Source organism: Zonotrichia leucophrys, chromosome 6, assembly GCF_028769735.1.
Source record: "Zonotrichia leucophrys gambelii isolate GWCS_2022_RI chromosome 6, RI_Zleu_2.0, whole genome shotgun sequence".
Classification (NCBI taxonomy): Eukaryota; Metazoa; Chordata; class Aves; order Passeriformes; family Passerellidae; genus Zonotrichia; species Zonotrichia leucophrys.
The window spans coordinates 24,265,122-24,290,757 of record NC_088176.1 but is presented as its reverse complement, the minus strand read 5'-3'; the positions used below and the strand labels follow the sequence as shown (position 1 = coordinate 24,290,757).

The following is a 25,636-nucleotide window of genomic DNA, read 5'->3' as shown; positions in this document are numbered from 1 at the left end:
AGGAACATTTTCTCAATCAAGGGAAACAGCCAACATGGTCAATGACTGACACTGGAACATAAAGTTATTAAATGCTAGAACAATATAAAGCCACTGAGATGAAGAAAAATAAAACTAGATCCTGGTCCATGTGCCAGGAGAAATTCCTTTGCTAAGACTCCTATACAAGGCTCACACTTTCCAGCCTAGCATTCCAAAGTCCTACAACCCAACATGTACTATCCAACTCAGTCCATTTTCCCTGCAAGTCTTGGTCAGCTTAGTCAGGATGCTCTTCCAGTGTTTCCAGACATTCTACAAGCTCATTCCTGTGACACATACAGTGTATTTACCACTCCAGAGACACTAACTATAGCTATAATGACATACATGTATGGATTAGAATCTCATGAGCCAGGTCAATGCCAGCACTTGTTTACTGTGATGGGATCTGCTAACCACAGCAAAGCATGCCTCAGGCTTATGATGAACAAATTTATATGCACATAACTACCCATGATAATAGTTTGCTTTTTCAAGAGTTCAAGTAGCATTTGGGTGATGCTCTCAGGCACATGGTGTGACTCTTAGGGATGGTTCTGTGTAGGGCCAAGAGTGGGTTCCTTCCAATTGATAACAGTCTCTAATTCTATGATGTTTATATATATATATATGTGTATATACATATATACACACACATATATATATATAAAACTGTATTGGAGTTGAGGTGTTAAGAAAACTAAATAAGCATTAGATTTATTGTTTAGTAAATATAAGAGTGTTTACAAATTATGCAATCAACATTATCACAAAGCATATGAGAAGTGTTAAAATATTTGTAATATTAAACCAAATCCCTTTCATCATTTAAAAAGGTTGCTTTTCTGCAAGTGGCAGTAGACTTCAAAAAAATGTGGAGACCCTCACAACTATTTCACAGAGCCTTCAAATATTTTTTATCAGACTAGCACTGATCAGTAGTACCTTTAAGATCTTTTTTCCAGACAGATGTCAGTATTCCTTTGCCTCTGCACACTTTTACTCCTCCACTCCCTCAGAAGTGACAAAAACCTTCTGCACTTTGATAATATTTATTTCAAATGAAAAATCACCTCGTAATACAGCAAGTGTAAGCCAGATCAGGAAAAAAAATCAATTAATCAGGGAGGGTTTTTATTAGTCAATGATGTAACTAATTAAAACCATTAATTGGTAAGCACAACACAGCAACAAAGTTAGCTTACTCCTAACCCAGCAAAATGGTCTGCCCCCTGCACATGCAGATAGTGTGGGATGACCTGCTTACAGATAAGTCTGCAACTGCTGACCAATCTATTTTTACTTAGTGGTAGTATTTCCCCAGCTCAGCAGTTCTGACAGATCACAGCTTTGAGTCTGAGACATTTGTGAACCATCTCTTTGTTAGTCACAAATAGCAAAGTGCACATCGATAAATCACACCCTTTGTCTCTTTCTCTTCCCTCCCCCCACACAGTTGATGCTTTTTCTTGTGAAACCAGCTCAGGCTGAACACTATTAACCTGGAAGAAATTCTAAAGAACAGATCCTATATAATAGAAAATGACCTCAAATAATTAACATTCTTGAAGTGGTTTTTACCTGAATTTTTTCCAAGGTACATAAATCATCATTCAACTTTCCTCTTCCTGGAAGTGCACTTAGACATAGCCAGCCTTAAGATGATGACATCACCATCCCGTGATCCTTCATTATAAGTAATTAAAGCAGTAATGTGGCTTCTCTCTTGTACCAGTCATCAAGCAGACTCACTCATATGAAATCTCAGGCATAGTGCACCTGAGGTGAAACAAAAGAGCACAGGACTCAATGTTTTTGGTGAACTGCTGGTACCTTTGTGTGAATTTATTGCTGCTGAGAGAGTAGTGCATGTTAACATGCAGGGAGGCTAAATTCTGCTATTAATCCATAAGACAGGCACTGCAGAGGTAATAGTAGGTTTCCTATTCATGTACAGTATCAGTATCAAGGCCATAACAAGGAAGGAAGGAAGGACTTAGTTTAGTCTGTGCCTCTTCAGATTTTGGCCTTTCTCATAAACACACTGGCAAAGCTATCAACATTAATGTCTGGATAATAAGTGACAGCACCCAACAGGAACTCTGTTAGACTCAAACACCTTTCTGCAAAGACTAATGATGATGAAAACTTTCTTATGCTTTGGTCCAAACTCAGCAAGCTGAATCAGCTACCCAACAGCAGCTTACCCATCTAACCATGTAGGCATTAAAGGGTTTTAAGCTGTTGGTGCACGAATTACAGACTGTTATTTTAACTCATTACAAAGTTTCAAAGTATGCCTTGCTATTTTCTACATGGCAAAAAAATAAAGCATTTGTCTTCCATGGGCAATTACAACACAACGTATCACATTATATGTTAATTCACATACCACTTGGTGATGTCTTCTATGTCTTTTTCTTTAACATATTCTGCAAAATATGGTACAGTTTGGGGAACTATTTGCAAAGCCCCATTCCAGACTTAGTTGTTTCCATGTAAAAAGCAGCTGATAGTCTCCATTACACCTGTTCTATCTCTTTGTTCTGTCCCATTCTGGACTCCACTGTCCTGGCATATTCAACACTATTTATGCTGCTGAGCTTAGTTAGGAGCCTATCATGCAAAGAACAAAACTTTTTTGCAAGTATACCAACCTACACTGATCATGCAATAAGCATGATATATATGCAACAAAAGTCATTTTGGAAAGGAGAAGAGCATTTACAAAGAATTCTTCTTCATCTAGTTTTGCTTGTGACAAATTGTGGATTACAATTATATATTTTTATTACTTTCACAGTTTACTAGATGGAATTATGCTCATTGTTCAAGAAATATTGGAAGACTGGCTATTCAGAACCTGGTAGTTTAGAATAACACTGCTGTTTCTTTGGCTGTGGGGATTCAAAGTACCTGCACACTCACCCCTCACCTGCTTTTGTCCTTCAAGCCAGTTTTCTGCCTCCACCCATCCTGAATCCACACGATGGCACTACACCACACCTGTGTCAAAAAACACAAAAAACCCCAGAGCTTAGAGCTGAGCGTATGTAAGAGGAGAAGCCTTGCCAAAACAAGATGTCAGTTAGACTTAACCTTGCATTACTAAGTATAAATCTTCTTTTTAACCTTATCTCCAGCTGAAAAATACAAATAGAGGCAAATCTAAGAGCACAGGGAGAATCCAGAAGATGTGGTCATGGTTATGCCGGTATGATCAACTTTGACATCCATAGAACGATAGAGTCTAGGAAACCCTGTTCCATTTCATCTGGAAACAATGAAAAGAAAGAAAAAAAACAAGGCAGAAACCATTTCATACAGTAAAAAATGATGAAGTGCATACTGACTTCCTCATCAGTCTTTTTAGATAGGTGATGCATGATTCCTTCCACACTCATTCTTCTACAAAGGTTACACAGTTGATCCCCAGTTCCAGAGAAAGATCAGACATGACTGTCATTCCTAATATTTGTCTTACCAGTTCTTGAAAAAAAGAAAAATTACAAGGTTTGGCTAGGCTTTCTGTACCAGTGCTTCATCTCCTCCATATTAAAGAGTAGATGTTTTTCCTTACCCTAAATGTAAATGTCCCTGGCTGCAATTTAAACCATCTTGCTTTACCCACTGTATTTCCGCCTATCTGCAGTGTACAAAGTCCATAGCTTTCCTGTCTTTCAACCTACTTTCCAGTGATTAGGACATATGTCAGTATAGTAACCTTATTTTACAGGTAAGCAAGCCCAAAGAAAATTTACTACTGTATTTTAAAAATAATGAGAGAAGTGTTATAAGAAGAGCAAGCAAACAAACTGGCTTGTCAGGTAGTTTTCATATGATTTAAAAAATAACCTTCACAAAAAACCAACACACATAAACCTCCCCCAGCCCTTTAGTATCACAGGTATTAGACTAACTGGAAAGATAATTAGTTATATCGAATACAGAACTCAGGATACAATAGTGGCATCTTTTAGGACCACTCAACATTCAGTCTCATCATCCAATATTCAGAAAAATTTATTTTGAATAACTGTATTTAACCACTACCTGCAAGAAAAGGTTGACTAAAGAGCATTTTATATTTCTGCCTAGAAGCATAAATGATTGGCCTTTTGCTTTATACAAAAAATTATCATCTTTTCTCTCCTGTCATTATCATCTCTCAATTAATCCTATACTGAGGGTTGCTTAATTATTTAATTCTTCTATTTATTTAATCTGTTTATCAAGAAACTTTTTTCATTACAAAATAAGCACTGCAGGCCTAAAGGGTGATCATCTCTTTAAGATTAAAGTGTAATGTATATTCAGTTTTTTTATGAAATTTTTAGCTAATATTTCTAAAATATACATTTTCTAAGTAGAATTCCAACCCATTTTCTCTCTGTGCGAAGAACATTAATAAAAAAAGGGTTTCTATTTCTTTGTTTGAATGAACACTCAGTTACAATTCTGGTTTATTTGTTCAGACTGCTGACATTTTCATGGTCTTTTATTAAAGACCTGATTAACCTGCAGAAAGAGCACGGTGTTTGTACAGAGCTTATGTTCCCTAAGCCCACTTCACACCCACATATTGCCTTCTGTTAGGGGAGCACTGGTAATGTCAGCAGCCCCTATCATATGTCAGCACCTTCAGAGGACTGACCCCTCTGTCAGCGCAGTGGGATTTGTAAAGCAAGCAGCCAGAACATGGGCAACACCAGAGTGTTCACCTGAGCCTTTGGGCAGCAGCAGTGCTGCTCCTGCACCCTGGGAATGGAGACAATACCTGGCCATCCTGCTCTGCCAACACCTTTACCCACATTGCTGTCCACTGGCATCCACTTCCCATAACAAACAACTTCCTCACAGCCGGTCTACTTCTTCTAGGGAAAAAGTACAGGCTTAAAATAACTGAGGCCCTCTGCATGTGACTCTCTCAGATATGCTGAGTATATTATTCTTCACAAACTGATTACTGCTTCCCTGGTTTGAGAGTCATGGAAAGGTAAAGCATTGACTGCATGGGGAAAATGAATATGACTAATAAAATTTACCTATGTAAATTTTAAATTAGGCCATCTGAAGGTCTTGAATCAAATAATAAAAAGTCTCAGTGATATCTAAGATATTTAATGAAACCAAATTCTTTACAGCCTCACTACGTTTCCCTGTTACATGTCACTTGGGTTATGACATTCATAAACACCCAGATGCCACTGTTATGAATCAAACAGGTCGAGATTCTAAATTTGAAGGGAATTTATTAACATTACACAGTACCATGAGGTCCACCCTAGAGAAGCAAAATAGGAAACAGGTTACAAAATGCAAGATATGACCCTCGCAAAGTCATTATCAACTAATTTAAGATATGATGTTGTGACACTAAGGGATATAAAGTAATTGTCAGAGGATGTGACACGTAGAAAGGATCCAGAGTGATGTAATTACTGAGTCAAAGATAATTCCAAACCTGAACTGATCAAGCTTTTGCTGAGCAATATCTTTTCAATTTATTGATCTGTTTTGCACAGGCTGAACAAATATCTCACAATTTTTAAAAGTTCTCACAGTCAGGAGTTTAATTTTTCTGGATTGGCTGCATACTGTCTGCTTTTCCTTAGTGTATGGTGCTTATATTATTTGCCAACTTCCTATATTTTCTGAAAAAATAAAGCAGACTATATTCTCAACACCAAAGAAAAATCTGCAGACGCAAAAAATACATACCTAGGTTTATGTGTCTCTGTGCATCTTTTCTCAGTGCTTCCACAGACACACAATATTTAATATTCAGTAACTCAGCCAGGTACACAATGAAGCCATGGACTTGCATACCTTGTGCAAGACTTTCCTGTGTTAGGAATCTCTGCTGAATGCAATAAAATCTCTATGAAAATCTCTCTTACGCAATGGGAATATAAACAAGAATTTCTGCTTGTATATCCATGGCTAGCCTTTCAGGTAGACTGCAAACTCATGCTCCACTAAACTGGTTCTCATGCTCCACTAAACTGGTTCAAATTGACATTATGCCTCTCCTCCTGCCAGAGAACTATAGGTTCCACTAAAGGGCCTGCCAAATCTGTGCAGAAAAGGCTCCACATGACATAAATATATGACTTGGAGGGTAATATTTTCATGCATTTTCTGTCTCTCCATTTCCTCTTTCAGCTCCTTGCCTTGTATTTCCTCTGTGCCTGTGAGTGCTTCAGCTCAGCCTGCTTCCTGAGCATTAGCAGTCCCGGGAGCCCAGAGACAGCATTTTCCAACAGCAAGGTACATATTGACAATGTGAACCTCCAGAGTGTTCCCAGTGTCAAGATCATACACACAGAAAATATCAGGGTATAAGGAGAAGGTTTGTCTTTCAGGATCAGCAGGATAGCAAGCTGTGATACCATGCAGTTGTTTACAGACTAGTGAATGTTGGGGTTGTAAGAGTTTTCAACTTACAGTGAATACATACTCATAAATATATCTCAAAAGCCGGTTCCCAGAACTTCAAAAGTACACAGAACAAAAAAAGGTACTGAAAATTTCATACCATTTTTTTAAAGTTTAACCTAGAAAATGCTAAATGTGAGATAAATCAGATATTAAACCAGAGCTAAATTTGATCTTGGCCAAAAGGGCATTTGCCTGTGTTCAGTTTTGAGTAACATCTATATCAGATTGGCACTCATAGCCCAAACATTGACCTTTTTAAAATTCATTTTTAACATTTTGTTTTATATAAGCAGGAGAAAACTTTGGTTCATATGCTGCCTTTAAAGGAGTGCATTTGTACTACAGAAGGGAGGATAATGGGAGGAAGCACCTCACAAGACCATAGTAGTTATTCCAAAGAAAACAGCATCTATGTTATTCAAAAGGTATAAAAGTCTCTCTAGGATATCAAAAGTAAGTTCTGTTCACGGAGAATTAACCTTAGAGAAACAGCTGGATGAAAACTAGGACATCATGGTATGTATGCCTAAATGTGGAATTTGGGATAAAAATGTCGTTTATAGAGTTATTTACTAAAATGTTTCTATTTTTATTACAGAAAGAACATGTGTTCCTAGTCCTGGCTGGCAAGTGAAAATTATAGAAATCGCAGAGTAGCTATCCCTGATGTCTAGAAAAGGGCAGAATATTTTGTGGCGTGTTGAAAATGCTTTACTTGCCCAGCTGGTTTTAAACGATACCAGCTACAAAGCCCTCTGGACTTTAATCATTCCAGCAAAGGAGAGAGGGTTGGAAGAGCTTAATACCTAACTCTTAATCTGGTTGCTCTCTGTTCTAAGGATGCAGGGAAATGCCTGTTTCAATCTAATAATTTTTTCATTACAGAATTCTGCCTCTCAGAGCAACAGAACAACAGCATCGTTCGGTCAGTCACACAATGAAACTTTAAGAAATGCAATAACAGATCTTGGAGGGTGAGTATTAAAGCTACCATCTTCTCTGTTCAGCCAGAGGTGCAGTCAAATACATGAGTTCTGCTGACAGGGGCTTCATGCTGGCTCTAAGTGACAGCAAGCAAAGTAAAGGAAGAAATATCTGTATGCTTGTCATGTACTAATATCCTTTTGATAATGCAGACTGTTAATCCTAACCCAGGTAAAGAGAAGAAAAGAAATTGGGTTCTTATCTTAAAGAGTCCACATTGGCCAGATGAACACTTCAAGGTCATTCAGTATCGCTATAAACAAAACAAATGTATCGGCTCTATTGTGGTGCTAAAATCCCATCTGACTGACAACATTTTCACCAAACATAACCAATTTATTTTTGTTTAAAGCTTTAATTAAGTATCATAGATTGAAGTGAAGTAATTAATAACTTTTAAATGCACTGACCCACAGAGAGCAAATACCTCAATCAGGTGAAGCCTGGGGAAAGGAAATGCATGAACTAAAATAAAACAATTCTGTCCCTTCAGTCTCTCCTAGTAAATCAAAGAAAGGAATTTTTATATTAATTGGCAATGAGTCTATGTCTAGTCTGACTGCTGACACAGTCATAATAATAAAAAACATGTCTGTGGGATGTGAAAATGCAGTTTGAATGTTAATAATGTCTTCATTTTCTGTTCTGATTGATTAGTTTGAATAAAATTTAAGCAGCAATGTTCCTCCCCCAATTTCTTATCTTGGGAAAAATCACAAAAATCAAGTAACATGAGTTAGTAACACATATAAGTGACTGCCTCTATAGGGAGTTCCATTTCAGAGATAGTTCTCAAAAAACATAATGATGATGAGGTGAGAAATCATTGCAGAACAAGTTTCAAATTCTGAATATTTTTCCATCCCTCTCTGCTTACATTTATCACAGGTAGAACTTGCTTAGCAAACGCAGTATGGAAAACACTACTGAGGACAATGTGGATGGTAAAATTAAAATTACTTGTCCTATGTCCTACAAAATTTAAGTACTGAGACCACATTTAAAAAGAAAATTGTTACTCTTTTCCCAAAACCAACCCTCAAAACAATAAGCATAAAGTTAAATGTCTCCAAAATCTGACTCAGCTTGCTGATACATACAAAAGCCAATGCTGGTGAACCAAGCCTGTGCACTGGGTTTGCATTTCATCATAACTCTTTGGCATCACATCTTTTAAATATGTTTAGCATATTTACATGTCCATTTTCCAAACTTCTGAGGAGATATATTATGAAGCATTATTTGTAATCTTCTGACATTGGAACCCCCAATTTCAATGTTTTTGTCATATGTTAACTGTGAATGCTCCTCATGAAGTTCAGGTAATTAAACTTATGCTTTATTAATGGTCTCATTGGTCTTTTTTTTTTTCTTACTAATACAGAATAAAAAGAGCTTAAAATCATCCATAATTCATTAATAATTCCAGTTACATTACCTGAGTCATTGTTCTCAGATAACAAATATCTTCAAACACTGAAGCTCAAGAGGCAAAATAAATCATGGGCTATTTGCTGTTTATTCTCCTCCATATGAAGAAGTAGTTTTTCAAAATATAACTGCATCTGAGATAGATGTAGCCAGTAGGTTTGGAAAGTGGAACTGAACATGTAAACTTTGGAAACTTCATTTCCTAGTCAAAAGGTAAGTAGACACCCCAATATGACAACATTCAGATCTTAAAACTATGAAAATCAACCACTTTTTCTTGGGATTAAATAATACTGCATATGCAAACCTAATAGATGAAAAATCTGGAAGAAAAAGTCTTTAGAAGTGGAAACATTAAAGGATGGCATGCAGCAACATGCAGAAAAAGCCCTATTTCCCATACAGGAGAAGAGGAATAAAGAGGAAAGCAACCCTTGTTGTGAATGATTTAAAAGCTCACAGTTTATTTACATTTTCCTTTGCTGAAGTCAGTCCTGGAAATCAGATTCAGATATTTTGCCCACCTCCTCTCTTGGGGCTGAGCATCAACAGCACACTGCTGTGTACTCAGAATGTTGAATTATGACCTACTGCAGAAACACTACATTTGGCATCACAGCTTCATAAACTGCAAATTGACATCCATGAAGTAGAGCTTTTCCAAATGCGTCCAGAGATTGTGAATTAAGCAAAAATGATGATCAGAAATGATCCCTCATTTCCCTTGGAAATATACACCCTATTTTCTGAGTGGTTCATGTTAGTAAGCACTTAAGATGCATCAGAAAAAAGTCTTTTCACTTATTTGGATGATGAACAGGGCCTCATTCACACAGCAGTGACTTTTCAGTAAGACAGACTGTTTTGGGAACAAGCTTGCAGTTCTCCCTGCTGAGCAGCTCCTGCACAATTCCTTTACTTCAGCAGCTGAGTAATGATTTAGTTCCAATGTCCTCCCCGAGATAAATGGACGACTGGCCTCTCTGCCAGTTCTTCAAATCAACATCACATAGCGTTACTCTCAGAAGGACAGAAAAGAAACAAATCACTGTAGTCACAGAGGGCAGAGATGTGACAAATAAAAAATCCCCAGCAGACAGAGTGGAGAATGTTGAAAGTCACATTTAGATTTACACCTCCCACTACAGGAGAGAAAAGTGCAGGAAACAATCAAAGTGCACAGTAGCAATATCTTGGTTCATTGTCATTGAAAAGACCTGCAAAACGCATGGGAGTGGATTTTTGAGCAGATGTACCACAGCATTGCTGCAGTTGGGCAAGTAGAGTTGTGTGGCTTTCCCACTGGCTAAGAAATTTTCCTTGGAGCTGAATGCTTCACCCTTAGGGAAAAATTATACAGTCAGCTTCAACTTGTGCCAGTAACAAAGGTCAGTGACGCAAAACCAAAACTCATAGGCAGCTAGCTGAAAAAACTATGTTGAGGCAAGAGAAGTTAGATATTTTTCATGCTAACAGAGACACCGTGAGCAAAAATATTCATACAACTTTACTAGAAGCAGAAATACTAAAATATTTTTTAATTCTCTTAAATTATGTAATTCAGGTCCCCAAAAGAAAGTGATATAAAGGGTACCAAACATTGCAGAAAGCATCTTGCCTGTTTTAGTGCATATCTCAACCATACCAGCTCTTTCACCTCTTGGTAAGTCCATTATTTTAAAAACACTTACAATAAAAGAAATATAACAGTAAAGATTTCAGTGCATTAAAGTTTGGATAGACTTTTAAGTATCCAGGAAAGACAGAAGGGCAACAAGAACAGTTTGATTCTTCCTGTCATGTAGGATTAATGTGTTTGACTCAGAGGTATCACAGTATTGGAAAGACAGAGCTGAAATTGTAGCTGGCCATTTTGTAATACCATCACGTTAGTTTAAAGGTCTTATGATAAATTTTTCTGAACAACAAATTAAAAAAAAAAAACCTAAACAGAAACAACAAACCACCCCAACAAATAAACAAAAACTAACCTAAAACCTCCAGCATTTTGAATTGGGGCTTGCATAATAAAAGTGCTCTGGACACAGAAGAAGTTTTGAGTGACATTTGGGAGACATCAGGCCAGAAAAACTGTAATCTTTAGTGCCTCTAAGGTGGTGATGCAATAAATGACCTGCAAGGATTGAAAAAGATACCAAGGTGTGTTCCTGGATCTGATCTCAGGCATCTTACATCACCATAGCCTTTTTTTTTTTTTTCTTTGTACACTGAAGGCTGCTTGCTAAAGGTTTTGGGTTATTTTTCTGGGTCAAGATCAGTGTATGAAATCATGCAATCTTGAGAAAGTTACAATTATCTAAAAATGAGATATTAAAACAGATCTGAACATTTTCAGCTACAAATGAGAGTAGCTGAAATCGCCTATGTTGCAATGAAGTGTCAATTTTCATTAAGTTTTTAATTAAAATGACATTCACTTCCACTTTTTCCCACTACTGTCATATTCATGGTTATAAAGTGTAGAAATAGGTAAATAGCAAAAACATTTACCAGCTCCATTTTCATAAAAGTGAACATATTTACTCTTTCCACTTTAATTCATCTAGTTAACAGTCATAAGGTTCTGCTGGGATGTACTTCTCTAGGAATAAAAACAAGGTGCATACTCTTGGGATGACTGTTTCCCATACTTATACTGTTTGGTTTTTAACCCTAATTATAATATTTTCCCATAGATTTTCTAGCTATGCATTTTAAAACTAAATATTGACATTACCAGAACGTCCAGGATTTCCTTAATTGAAAATTAATTCTTCATATTATTAACTAGAGGTTGATTTGTCATCTGATTTTGCCAGTGGACTTGTGGAGTAACAAAACAAGGGCAGGGAAAAACAATTGCACACCTAATTGCCACCCAACAACAAATGTGCACTCCAAGTTACAGAGAAGGAGGCAGCAGCTATGAGGACTCTAAGAGCTTTCTGAAGTAATTTTCTAGCTACTAGTTCAGAGACCAGTGATTATTTTAACAATTTGTTTGACCAACTCAAACCAGCCATCACCAGGATTGTATTAATCCTCTATGTACATACTAAAAGACAGGGAAAACTCAGTAAGAAAACTATGAGATGCTCCTCAGAAATAAGAAACCAGGAGTCTACAATGCATTAATTATACCTTCCAGACACAGATGTGAGGACAAATGATCACTTGAAGTTCTCCAAACAGTTGCCCAAGAACTTCCTAGAAGCCAGCCTTCCCAACAAACCTAGAAATTTGACAGAAGTATTTGTCTTTTACATCTGTAATTATTACTTCAGTTCACTTAGTGCTTGGAAAGTCTGAAGGCTAGATCATTGTCACTACTGCATTTTAGAAAGCTGAATGAATAGCCAGGTGTGTGTTGCCATCTTATTGCACGGTTCCATACTGTTGTCTCTATATCACAAAAGTTCCATACCTTCTTGGTGTTTCTCGTGGGTAGCTCCTCAGAGCACTGACTCTTTCCTCTTCACAAAGCAGCCACTGACTCCAGCTCCCCTCTCACCCAGCCACCCCACTCTTTTATAGCATCTTCTTCTCACTGGTTACAGCTGTGGCCTGTTAAAGTCAGGCCTGCTCCTGATCTTTGCTAATTGGCCCAGCTGCAACTCCTTAGGGGTAAGAGTACTTTCTACACTATCTTTATTTTCTTATATTCTATCCCCCTACAGGTATGCAATGAATTACTCTTTGAGGCATAAGGAGTAGGTACTTAAAACTCTTCACTCACCACATCCTTTCCTTAGTGTAACCAATAACTTAGTCATGCCTTCACCACTCATAAGTGTAATGCAGTTATCCAGGACACATGCCAATATAATCCTTGTGGCATACACTTAAGAAGCTATGATTCATAAAATACTTCAAATCTTTTATACTGAAATATTTACGTGAAATATTTTTTTCGTATACAAACATTTAAATTCCACACCAATTTTTAAAAACAATCCCAATTCTCTTAATACACCTTGTGGAAATGAAGCCTTTCTACACACGTCAGTTATGTAGTGGTGGAAGGCTGCATTTCACACAAATAGGCCACATCAGTTCCATGCCTTTTTTCTGAAGCAGTTATTGCTAAGAATTGCTTTGCAAAGTATTTGAACACAGTAAATTACTCAAGCAGGCTCTTGTCAACATGCATTAACACCATTTACAGCTCTGTTTATAAGAGGCATTTCCCCACTCTCCCTCCACAGCATTTGTATTGAAGTTCATTGTTCTACAAGTTGTATTGATGTTGCTGTGCAAAGATCAGACTTAGCAAAGCTGCTTATCTGCATACTGCAATACTCTAAGTAGCTGCCTATTGATTTTTCCTCCTCCTTTAAAACCATCATGCCTTCTTCCAATATTTTACTTAAATACCTAGTGTAAAGGACTGGAAAATAGCACATAGATATTTCAAAGACACTCATCAAGTCTTAAGAATAGTTAATTCTCAATCAAGAGACATATTTCCTTGTGCTTCATGAAAAGTATAAAAGAAAAATCTTAAATTAAATTCCCTTTATTCACTAAAGAAATAAAAATTCAGAAGGACACTGAATTAATATATCATGTTATAATCAATACCACATTAAAACACTTGATTTTTTTTTTCACATATAAGGAACTTCTAGAACTATAGTAGCCTTAGTAAAATTTCTGGGCATAAGCATTTTAAAAGGCACATATTAGAGCCATTCAATTATGAAGACAGACAGCAGTATTTTTAGCAAGACCTTTCTAGGAAGTCATTTAAGATATATTACACATAGGTGCCTAGAGTCCTGTCATATATCTTGAGCATGGACAATATGTCTGCAAGAATGCTGCAGTTTCATGACAATTTCTCAAATTCTATTCATGGCTTTAATAATCTCCCCATTTTTAAACGGTATCAGCTATTTTGGCCTTCACAGTCCTGTCATTTTCTTAAAAAGTTAATTTTAAAAAAAGGCAGCATAGGTCTTAACAGAGAAAAGCCTTTAGAATTATTCTTTCTTTACTGCTCCTCTCAATACTGATCAAAAAGCCATGAATGCTTGGACAGAGGAGCTCCAGCCTTTATGGCTTCTGCTAATTCTGTAGGAGGCAGTTCTCAACACATGACATTAACCTGCTGTCTTCTTTGGCTTCACAGACAGATGCTCATGGTTTGATAGCTTATGGCGCATTTATTACCTTCTCATGGGCCTTTATACAGTGTAAGGTTGTGCTGTGTTTGGCTAACTTTCTGCAAGTTCTTAGTCTAGTTGCCAAAATCCTAATCTTGAATACCACTAAATGACTTGTTCTGCCCAAAAAAGAAGACCAGTGGTGAATATTACTACCATTTTGTTCCATTATCAGTAGACAAAATTCATATCTTCCTTCTGGTGATAGCACAACTCAGTTCTGATTGATCTTTTAGCCACTTACTCATGCCTGCTTCTGTAAAACAACTGTTCAAATTGTTTGTAAGGAAACCCAAACCTGCTGACAGGTCAATTATGAAACCTCCATTTGGACTCTTTAAAATTTTCTCTGTAATCCTAGGCTGACTGACTGTGAGCAGATTTACGATTACAGGTTGAAATTATGCTGAACGCAGAGGTTTCATATCATTTCATGCGAAACCAAGCAAATATTAGCAATTTGGGATGAATTTTATGATGTACTCTTCCAAAGGCTCAAATATGAAAGTCAAAGAAAAGCCAGTAAGGGTAAAAAGAGACAAGAGATCACATAAATCTCTGGAGACATAGTGATGGTGTTTTTGACAAACAAGTAGAAAGATCCACAAAACTGTAATATTTAAGAGTTTCCAACATTATGTAGTTCACAATTTTCACAGCATTTACTCTTGATTTTGGTTAGAGGGTGTTTTTGCCCATGATCTGTTCATCTGTTTCAAATGACCAAAACACTCACTGCATTCTTCTTGTTTTTCATGTGATGCCTGGAGTCCTTTTGCTTAGGTGCAGCATGCTTACAGCCTAGGCAGGCACACAGAAGGATTTTACCATTTCACATGGCTACAGACCATGAAAGGTGTACTTTTCCCAGGAAAGATGATGGCCCCTTCACCATTGATATATAACCAGCTAGGGAATTAAAAGGCCTGACAACAGGAGGTGAGATTTTTGAAGGCAGACCAAAACTGTGATCACACAGTGCAGAGGCTAACACTGAATAGAAAGGATATAGGGCATAAAATGCAGGAGAAGTCAGAAGACAGCCATAAAGAGCATGAGAGACAGGAAAAGGCTAGGAGGGGAAAAAGGAGTCTACCTGGGTGGTGAAGATGCTTAAAAATGGTGTCTGGAAAGAGAAAAGTGCTGCTAGAAAAGGCACACTAGAGAGCTCAAATAGTGATCTTAGCTTCTCTTCAGAGGAGTCTGGCAAGAAGTTGCACAGTAAGCACACATTGTGTCATTTACTTCATCTTGGAAGTTATTACTGTGACCAAGGTCTTAATCTGCTACCTTTCTGCATGAGATGCTAACCCTCATCAATGAGCAGTGATTTCAAATATTTTCTGCTTCTCACTAATATTCACTGCACTGATTCTAGAAATTTTTCTTAGCTATGATCTAGTCTTCTGCTGGGATAGCAGAAGACTATCCCAGCAGACTAATATTCTTTTTTGAAGTGGGAGCAATTTATTAGTTCTTTCCAATCCAACAGCAATTAATGGACTCCATAAAGAAAACTTTCAACAAGTTTTCTCTATAAGCTTCTCTAGTGGTTTAAAATTGAATCTGTAAACGCGTCTAACAGAGAACACTTTGATTTGTTCACAAAATGTCTCAACATTATTTTGCCTCATGTAAGTAAAGATAAATAAAATATTTCTTTGCTACTTCTCTCTTCTGCTGGCTAGGGCCAATATTATATTTCCCATCATTCACCAGATCATGTCCAGTTTGATGAAGACATCTCAGATGACTACTACTGGGAAAAGAACATTAATAATAAAGTAATAACACAATGCTTGTTACTGACCAAGGGATAGCATTGAGACTATTTTTACATGTGGATTTGTTAGAGATGTGATGGATTAACTTGCTGTCTGTGAACTGCTTGATCTCCCAGGTTCAGACATGTTTCTCTAATTAAAAAGTGGATATGAAAGTCAAATGTTCTGCATTTGACAAAAGGGGATGATTTTTTGTTAGCTTCTTATTAATGTTGAGAGAAACCATATGGAGATCAGACTTCTGATTGAGAAGAATTTCATTTTCACTTCCTAGACAAACCACAGCTCAGTCTGGAAGTGGTTGCAAGTGGTGATAGTTTTCAAGCTGAACATTAACAGGAAGAAGAAAAGGAAAAAGTAAAACTGACAAAAATTTTAAACTCAGCCCTGGCGGAATCTGCCAAACATGATACGTTCAGAAAAATCAACACCTCATTCAAAAATAATAGATAAAATTTCTGGCTGAACAGTATTTTCTACTATATTTCCCCTTAACTACCAACTCACATGATGCTGCTTCAGATCTGAAAGCACTTAGTAGATATGTCTTTAACAAAGAGGAATCCTTAATTTTACATGGATTCAGCTAGGGCAGCCTAAATAATTCCCTCAGTGAGAGGAACCAGGACATGGGTCCATGACAAGCAATATCCACTGCAGAAATCACAGAAAAGAAAGAGAGCAGTGGAGGGAGGCAGCAGCATCCATGCCAAGCTGTTTGTATTGACTGGAGAACCAAAAGGCAAATTGCTCAATAAGAACAGCAGTTAATCTGTGCAGCAGTGACAGAACCAACTCTGATATTACACGTGGGTCTGTTGCAACAGGAAAATTACACCAACTCTAGGTGGGGGAAGGGGGAAGTAGAATTTTATTAACTCAGATATACTATACTGACAGAGAAAGCAAATCTGATTTGATTGTGACACAAACACCCACTTTTAGCTGTAGACACAAGGTAAAAAATAATTAGAAATGGGTATTATTACAAAAATAGATCATCTGTGTAATTTATTTGTAGCTCATGATTCTGTACTACTGAACATGCTGTGCTGTTTTCTCCCTCTCATCTCCACCTTTTGATTAATAAACTTCCAAAAAGTCTAAGTCGTTATCTCAATGACATTCTCAACTTCTAATTACTCTGATCATTTCTGAAATTAAGATATAGTTCCTATACTGTTTTGACTCATTTTTTTTCAAACTACCACATGATGATTCCTTTTATGATTATCTAACACTAGAAACTATTGGGGTGTTCCTTAATTTTATTTGCTGAATGCTGCTTAAAGCTCTAGAGTCACAATCCTAATTCTAGCATTGTAGAAACAAGCCTAGTTTCTGTAATAATCCTTTTCCCTTTGTACTGATTTTATCCAATATTGTGAAATTAGAACAGCCAACAGAACTTAAAAGCTTTTCAGATGAAGCACACACATTTAAACTGAGCTTTCACAGTTTTGCTAAAAGCAAAAAACCATTTTATTTCTGTGGTCTCATTGCATAGAAATAATCTATGTTCCTAGCAAATATTCATTTATAGGAAAATCAATCAGCAAAATACAGTGCAAAAGGTTGAATATTTTTCAGGACTATGAAAAACAAAGCAAGACAAATGAAAATGAAACACAGAAGATAATTCCATAGTCTCTGGCTTCATAAAGCAGGTGAACAAAAAAGATGCCCAGACTACTTCTCTGTATACATTGTAATAAATATCCAGTCCCTTTTTGATTGTTTTCACTCTCTCTTCCACCAAAAATAATTGATTTTTTTTCTTATATATGAGAATAATTGAATTTTTATGGCTCATAACTGCAGCATGATCAATACTACAAAATAAGTGCTAGAAATATAGATATTTTGCATTGACTCAGTTAAACCATTCTTGGTATTTTTCTGGGGTTTTACTCAGCATAGCCCTTGCCCTCATTCAAAGTGAGCACTGGAGAAATATTAAGACAAAAAATTTTGAAACAGTGACTTCCTCTGGTTTCTCAGACTTGTCCACCCAGCCAAGAAGAGTAATTAAACACCTGTTTCTCACTCTCCTGCACACACAGACACAGATATAAATGTATACCAGAGTATATTTAATTAGGAATACCTCTGTTCTATTATCTCACCTTTTTGATACAAAGTTTTTCAGCACAGAGATCATGACTTCCAGAGTCTGCATACAGCTGTTGCCAAAACCTGTGCCCTGATTTCCCCATATCTGCATTATTTAGTAGCATTCTATAAATGCACTAGAATTAATGAAACCATCACAGGAAAGAGTCCCTTATTTTGCAACCAGCATGGCACCAAATCACAACTGTGGATTTATAATGCTATTATCTATTAGCACCTATAGATTTCATTATTCTACAGAAACAAAGTAAAAGAGTACAGGCTAAGCCATTTTGAGATTATATCCAAGAAGGGTATTAAAGTAGCATATCCTGAAATGGTTAACTTCCCAAAGATCCACCTGGCCCCAGGTGCATCCATTCTTCTACATGAAATATTGTGCACATATTGGAGTCACTGGGGATACACCAGGGTGATATTTTTTGGTGGAGAGACTATATGCATGTTTTAACTCTAACATCACAGCACAAGATTCAAGTTGCCATTTAGTTGCCATTTGTGCTCCATGGCAGCACTGTTAGTTAAACAGCTTTAGGTCCAACCAGATATTTTGAACTCTCCCTTGGCTGCAGCTTGAAAAACACAAGAGAGGACACAGTGAGGCAGAGGATACTCAAAATAAATCTTGGCTGCTGTGGTAGCTGAGGAAAGAGTTACACCACTTTATCACATACCCTTTGTACAATGTTAAATCTAAATTAATTAAATAAATCAGTTGATGAAATCACCCTATAAATGTGACAGCACATCATAATTCAATGCAGCTGCAAGATCAGGGAGCAGATGGAAGACGTTGGATTTTTCTTTGAGCTGAAGTGCCATATAGCTGGTCCCATTCTATTTCTTTAAAGATTACTACAAGTGCATGTGTACAAAGGGCCTGATTCTGCAGCTGCTTCTTGCACAGTGCTTCACTGTCAGGAAACTTTCCACAGAAACAAAGCAGCTGCAGAACTATACCTTTCATATTTTGTTCAGTAATAGGAGAATCCTGGCCTGTGTTACACTGGTGAAAATGAGGACAAAAGTTTGCTTAAAGTTTAATTGTAGTTCATTAAGTAGTGAAATGATCCTCCCTGTTGTCCTCTCATTATACACTGTACATTAAACAGAGTTCTTTTAACAAGGGTAATTGTTTCCTCTGAAGTTCAAGCTTCAGTACTAACAAGCAATCTGGATTTTTCTCATGACAAGCAGCGCCCCAAACAGAAAACAACTTGCTTTTGGCTGGCTAGAGCTTTATAGTCTTAATTCACCTTTAGACCTTTCAAAGGGATCAAGGAGGAAGGGAAAATATGAAATAAAAATATTTTCAAATAGCCAATATGTCCCAAACGAAAACACAAGTGTCTTAGAAATTGCTTTAGGAACAATTTCTAGCTGTGTGTAAGGTGGAGCTCCCAGAGCAGGCTGACCACCTCAGCCATGGGCCCATGCAAGTGGATTTAGTGCCTGGGGAGCTGCCTGCTGCAAACTGCCAGACTTTGCTCTGCCCTTTATTCTCTGTGTCTGACACAGTGACATAGAGAACAGGAGGGTGCTATGCTGCATCTTCAGGCTCTTGGGTTAAAAAAGAGAGTGTGCAGAGCGATGGACTTGCCTCATCAAAGGAAACAAGTCTGAGTGTCATTCCCTGTCCTGCCAAGGCTGAAGAATCAAATAGGAATCCCTTGCAGTGACTTAAAGTCTCACCCAAAAGCATACCAAACACAGTAAAAATCTTTCCACATTACTGGAGTTGAGTTTGTTATGTTGTTTTGTTGTTTTTTAAAAAATTCTCTCTCAAAATTGTATGAAGCTCTCATGAATAGCAAAGGTAATCTTGAAAACATGAATCAGATGGGAGAGGAAGACAAGGGAATCTGAAAAATGCCTATGTACTGTGCTCCAAAAAGAGGAACAATTCCTGTGAAGTACAAGCTAAGACCACTAGAAGGCTGGGATAAATCTCCCCTTCTCACTGGCCTTAGAACTAAGGATTAATAGTGGTTAATATATTAAACATTCTCATGAGCATCTGCCCAAACAGTAACTACCAAAGGCAGAGAAAACTCTCCCTGTTTAACTGAGAGCACTGTTTGCTGGTTCTGATGGGCATGGGCACAGCTTAGGCTGCAGGGGAAGAGACAGATGGGTGCTTCCCTCCCCACTGAGATGCTGGGCACAGGGACTACAGAGGGCTTCCCAGTTTCCCAGCCTGCAGCCACAGTGTTCAGAAGCCTGCAAAGAGTGGTCATGCATCTGTCCTGAGATGAACACCTATGATCAGAATCAGGCTGAAAATTAAAGGGTTTCCAGAAGCCAGTCTAATAGAACAGGACCAGTATAGAACTGAACAAGTTACATGATAGTACTCTACCTTCACATTTCCTCTTGTATCATCCTCCTAAAGTTTATTCTGAAAGTTTCAGAGCTCTGTAGACCATTATGCCATTTGGATCACCATCCTCTCTTCCTACTCCGTTATGAAGCATATTCGAAAGCTTAAACTTAGAAAACCAATCCTTAAACACTTAAAGATCAAGAATGACTTTTAATGAAGACTATCACTACCACTCCAGAACTACAAATCACAGATGCAGAACTCTTTCTTTAGTATCAATTTTCAAATCTCAGATATATTAGGTAATTACTGTTTATATTAGAAGCTAAAGAGTTATTCTGTTTCTCTTAATTGTGGTAATCAACAGCTTGTTTGACAAAACCATAGTACATTGAAGAGAAAATGAAACTGCTTAACAAGAGCACCTTTTTCATGGCCTAGATAAAATGTGTTAATGGTTATGTCTCTAAGAGAATTCTAAACTCTATGAGTTCCAGAAAATAATCAATGAATGAAAATTTTCCTTCCTAGAATTTTCTTATCTTTTCTATGAAGGGTTGAGACTAATGCTAGTTTTTGTTTGCAGCAATAACCCGAAAACAAGAAATGGTTGGTACTGAAATAATTAATTCTGACCTGTCAAAATGATGCCCTTTCATTTTTGATAGTAGTCACAAAGGTTTCAAAATCCAACCTTTGGTTGAGGTACAACAGAGAGAAAGAATGCAAATGCTGTAATTGGAGAATGAACAGACAGAAGCAATTGCTTCCAACTGTTCATTTCAGCCCCAAACTGTGCATGATTCCAGAGCTGTCCTCCTACTCTGATGTAGAAAAGCCTTATAGTAGGCTTCCTTCATGATCCAAAATATTGATTTTGTGTTTTTAAATATCTAATCCAACAGTTTCAAACTAAGCAAAGAACTCTCCACCTGATTTGTGAACTATCTTAGAATGATGAATAGCTAGAAATCTCTCTCCTGGCCCGTTCATATAAACTCCAAGCTTTACACAACTCATTTTGAACTACTTCTCCCCTACCACTGCTAGAAAGGCTATCTTATTAACATTACATACATCTACTCATCATTGTGACAGAAAAACAACATGATCATATTTACAGCAAGAGTCACAGCTGTGGGTGTCCCTTACAAAATGAAATTAGTTTTGATTTTGTGTCATGCCAATGTTCATTAATGACATGGACTCTAAGAGGGCAAGATCAGACAGAATGATGAATCATTGTAACAACAATAAATTAATATCTTAGCCAGGGTCCACATACCTCTCTCTTCTATCTGACATATATTAGATGTTCTTCCTGTAAGGCTGTTGGAATTTGACACTCTGTCCTTCAAAGAACAAACTTATGGATTATAAGGATGAAACAATAAACATGTATATATAAAAGCATCAAAAAAGGCTCAACAGGCCCTGTTGACCACCTGAATAAAAGTGCAATGCCAATGGATAGGATAATATGATAACAAGAAAACCCAGCAAAAACTGCATATGGCCCTGTGCATCACTATTTGTGTTTGAATTCATGCTAGAATTAATCTTACTATCAGAACTCAGCTAGCTCTGAGAAAGTCTTTAGCTGAATTTGTGAATCAAGTTTGAAATGTTTTATTTTGGAAAAATTACTTCAATATTTTCTGAGAAGCTTAAAATTGAAAATAATGGAGTCTAAGTTATAAAGTATTTGAGGACAGGAGTAGTTTTGCTCTGCATCTGCAAAATGTCTGATATGTTTTTGGAAAAGGGATAATAATAAAAATGAGTATTACCACTTAATTTCTCAAGCCAAACTGAACATCTTAAAATCCAGGCAAATCTACTTATTTATATGAGACTAATAACAAAAATGATGTAATTTATGAAGAACATAATTTGCTAGAAGAACCAGCAATAGTGGAAACACTGAGATAGTATTAAAATTAATATTTATAGATGTACTACAGGCTATGGGGTAGAGATGTGCACAAATAAGCTTCAGCTTGGCTGCATATATTAAAAAAGTTAGAAGAAAAAATTTAAATAAAATAATAAGGAACTCCATGGGTGTCTTGTTGATTTTCTATCTAGATTATAATTGCAGTAAATATCTTTATGTTTAGAAGTACAGCTTTTCTCCCTCCATGTGCTAAGAAGTATGAGTACTGCTGGTACACAATGAAGGAAATGCCAAAACTTTTCTTGCCAAAGGTTCTTTCTCCTATTGTTTATCCTAGATTTAATATATATTAGAAGATTCCTATTTGAATGAATAATTGCATTTAGAGACTACCTCATTGACATTTTTCTTCTCTTTTTTAAATAAATTTACTAACTTTAATTAAACAGTAATATTTCTCTTCAGAGCAAACTTTAGACACATTGGATTCTAATGTCTAATTCTTGTGAAGCTGGTTTTAATGTGCTTTGGATAAGCAATAAAGTGGGACATTAGGTCATAACTTTCTATATTTTTCTAGTTAATTAGTTTGCTACCAAGAATACAGAATATTTACAGGACTACCAGTTAAAAAACATTTGCCCTCAGTGACCAAAAGTAGGGAAACTCATAAGAGATAGTAGGAAAATCTATATACACTTATGATCTGATTCAGTTTTTAATTCTTACAAAAATAGCAGCACAGTTCATTAGTTTCATTTTACATTGGCCAACTCTTTAAGCTACTAGGTGACTTAGAACTCTAATTTGTTTCTCATCTCAGAGACAAATGGAAGGTCTTTAACTGCACTTTGTTCTCAAATCTGTGTAAAAGTTAATGGGCCCTACAGGAATGATCTGCTTGCTCTTTAGTGAGGGTCATGGAAAATCTTCCATTTTAAAACTCCTGTGCAATTGCCAACTATTACTAACACTAAACATGTAGAAAAGGTGATGGGGTTTTTTCCTTGAGAGAGATGCTACCAAATTATAGTTTGTGAAACATTGCTTCACATTTATTTTATACCCATCATAAAGAAACACTTCTCAAATTGTGTATAGCTTTAAAAAGAAAATTATAGGTAGGGTTCATCACCTTGATTTTAAGCTGAGAAAGAATAAAATTGCTGAATTTTGTACACTGAAGGGCTTTGGCAGAAGACTGGCACAGAGCACAGAAGATCATCTCCCAAACTTGAAGAGGTTTGCAAACATTAAAATGCAGTCAATGCCCAAACAGCATTCACATCTCTTCCTTCACAGGTAGAGATGGCAATATCCAATTTTCTGAATAGCTAATGTTCTTGTCATACCTAGTAAGACAAAAAGCTTCAAGAAAGAAGTAATTGTACTGCTCAGTAGGAGTGGATGGACTAATCAAGGGGGTGGCTGGGCTGAAAGGTGCTGTCCCAGCCAAGCCACCTTATTTCCTAGATTCTTTTGGCAAATCAGACAGAAAAATCCATTCACAGAATGAGAAACTACTTCAAGCAGGCATGCTGCAGATTCCAACAAACTTTTCACAGCTAGTAGGAAAACTCTTTTAGGAATTATAGAACAGCAATAACCCTTCAAAAAGAGGGGAACTGACAAAAGAGGAAGAAATGATAGCCTTTAGGGTGGTTTCACATACATGCTGATCAGAAATAATTTCACTGAAGCCAAGAGATACTTGCAAGCATAGATAAGAAAATACATAGGAAGATATTAGACTTCTCCTAAGGATGCAGTTACACATTCATTTATCTTGGTAACATTGCAAGTTTGGTCTCAACACTCCTTGTACTTCCAGGTCTTTAGTTCTACCATCCAGAAATATAATGCAAAATGCTTCTTAGTGCTGGCCTCTGAAAACCACTTATGTTAACAACTATGTCTGTATATGTGCTCACACAAAGCTATGTGATGTGAAAGAGAAGCTGGCCCATTAAAATGATTTTGAAAGGAAATCATACAATCATTACCAGTATAAAATAATTTTTAAAACCAAAACAACCAACAAAAAAAACCCCAACGAAACAAACAACGCCCCCAAACAATAACAACCAACCAAAACTCCTCAAAACAGTCTTCAGAAAAAAGAAACAAAGACTCTTTTCTACCAATCAACGGTTAAGGCTACTGGTTCTTTAAGATAATCTAAAAATATATGGCTAGCTGCTTCTGACAGGCTACATTTCCAATTTCACACATTATATGGGCTTGTGGATCAATGGCTCAGAAATTTCCTTGTTCACTGCAGTCAATTGTGCCCTGTGGCCTTGTTATGCTATGGATGGGCAGGCACCCAATTCCCAGCTTGCCACATCCCTGACAGATGTTATTCACAGGGATGTTGCTAGCTTCTAAAGAAAATGTCAAAGTAAAAGCACTCGGTAGTGGTCATCCTGCCCGAGAGAAGTTTGAAGGAAACAGAAACTGAAGTGATCTAGCAGTGACCCCACAACCAAGAAAGCCCATGAGAGCAGGGAGAAGCTTTCCTGGCAGCCAGGGTGGGTGGGACACATCCTAGAGTGTCCCTGTCCTGCAGGGTGCTCCTCAGCAGCAGCTGCTCCCTGCTCTTTGGAGCCATGGATCACTCCCCAGCCAAGGACTGTTCTAAAGGGAGAGGACCTCCAGGCAAAATTCCAGCTTCCTTCTTGCTCCAGATTGCTGTGCCAAGGCAGGAACCTCCTTCAGCCTGGGGCCCTCAAAGCACATGAGGCTCTCAGGTAAAAGATGAGTACTTATGGCAAGTATGACAGAATCTTGGAAGGCTGAGCCATTCAGCCTTCAGGTTCAGTACTTCAGAACCTTATACCACTGTGGCCGTTAATCACTGATGAATGGAAGCAATAAGGATACCATTTCCTGAAAAAAAACCAAACTAATTCATATAAAGAACCAAACACAATCTTAAAACAGTAACTTAAACTGTACCCATGGGCAAACAGGTTTAGGATTTTAATTCCCTATTGTTAAATTCACCAAGAATTAGACTTTGACTTTAAAGTAACAAAGATTTTATGGCAAATGATTGGTATTCAACTGATTTTTCAAAATTGATATCGATTAATTGGGTGCCCTTTCACTAAATTACCTGAAAGGCATTGTCATCTTCCTCATAAATCATCTCAAGTTCAGGAGAAAAAGCTTCTTAAAAATTTGTCTTCTCTCTGGCACCATGAAAACAAATTTTTCAACAAGGAGGTTGAGCAGAATCTCTAGCATGGCAATCAAAGCATTCATAGTGGATCACATACTGAGGAGGAGCCACATTTTGTAATTTTAATTCCAGGATCAGAAGCCCACACTCTGAGACACTTTTTGGTACCACTGTAAACCTCATTGCATTAATCAAACTGTTGTTGGCAAGTCACTTCAAACACAGTATAAAAATGCAGCAGAGAAGACCTGAGTGGTGGCAGCAGAGACAATA

The 25,636-nt window shown here is 37.1% G+C and overlaps 1 protein-coding gene across 7 annotated transcripts in view; it reads right to left on the bottom strand.

Annotated features, from left to right (window-relative positions):
- The window catches only part of RET (ret proto-oncogene), a 171,184-nt gene that overhangs the window by 90,921 nt on the left and 54,627 nt on the right, over positions 1-25,636 (bottom strand). For 4 of the 7 annotated variants that reach the window (XM_064716354.1, XM_064716357.1, XM_064716359.1 and 1 more), the window contains exons 5-6: positions 2,957-3,027; positions 1,603-1,800 (exon numbers count right to left, since the gene is read on the bottom strand). The gene's annotated coding sequence lies outside the window, so the exon portion shown is untranslated. Of the gene's footprint in view, positions 1-1,602; positions 1,801-2,949; positions 3,028-12,018; positions 12,081-12,301; positions 12,366-25,636 lie in introns of those variants that run through there. The other 3 variants (XM_064716355.1, XM_064716358.1, XM_064716356.1) reach the window with 3 other exon arrangements.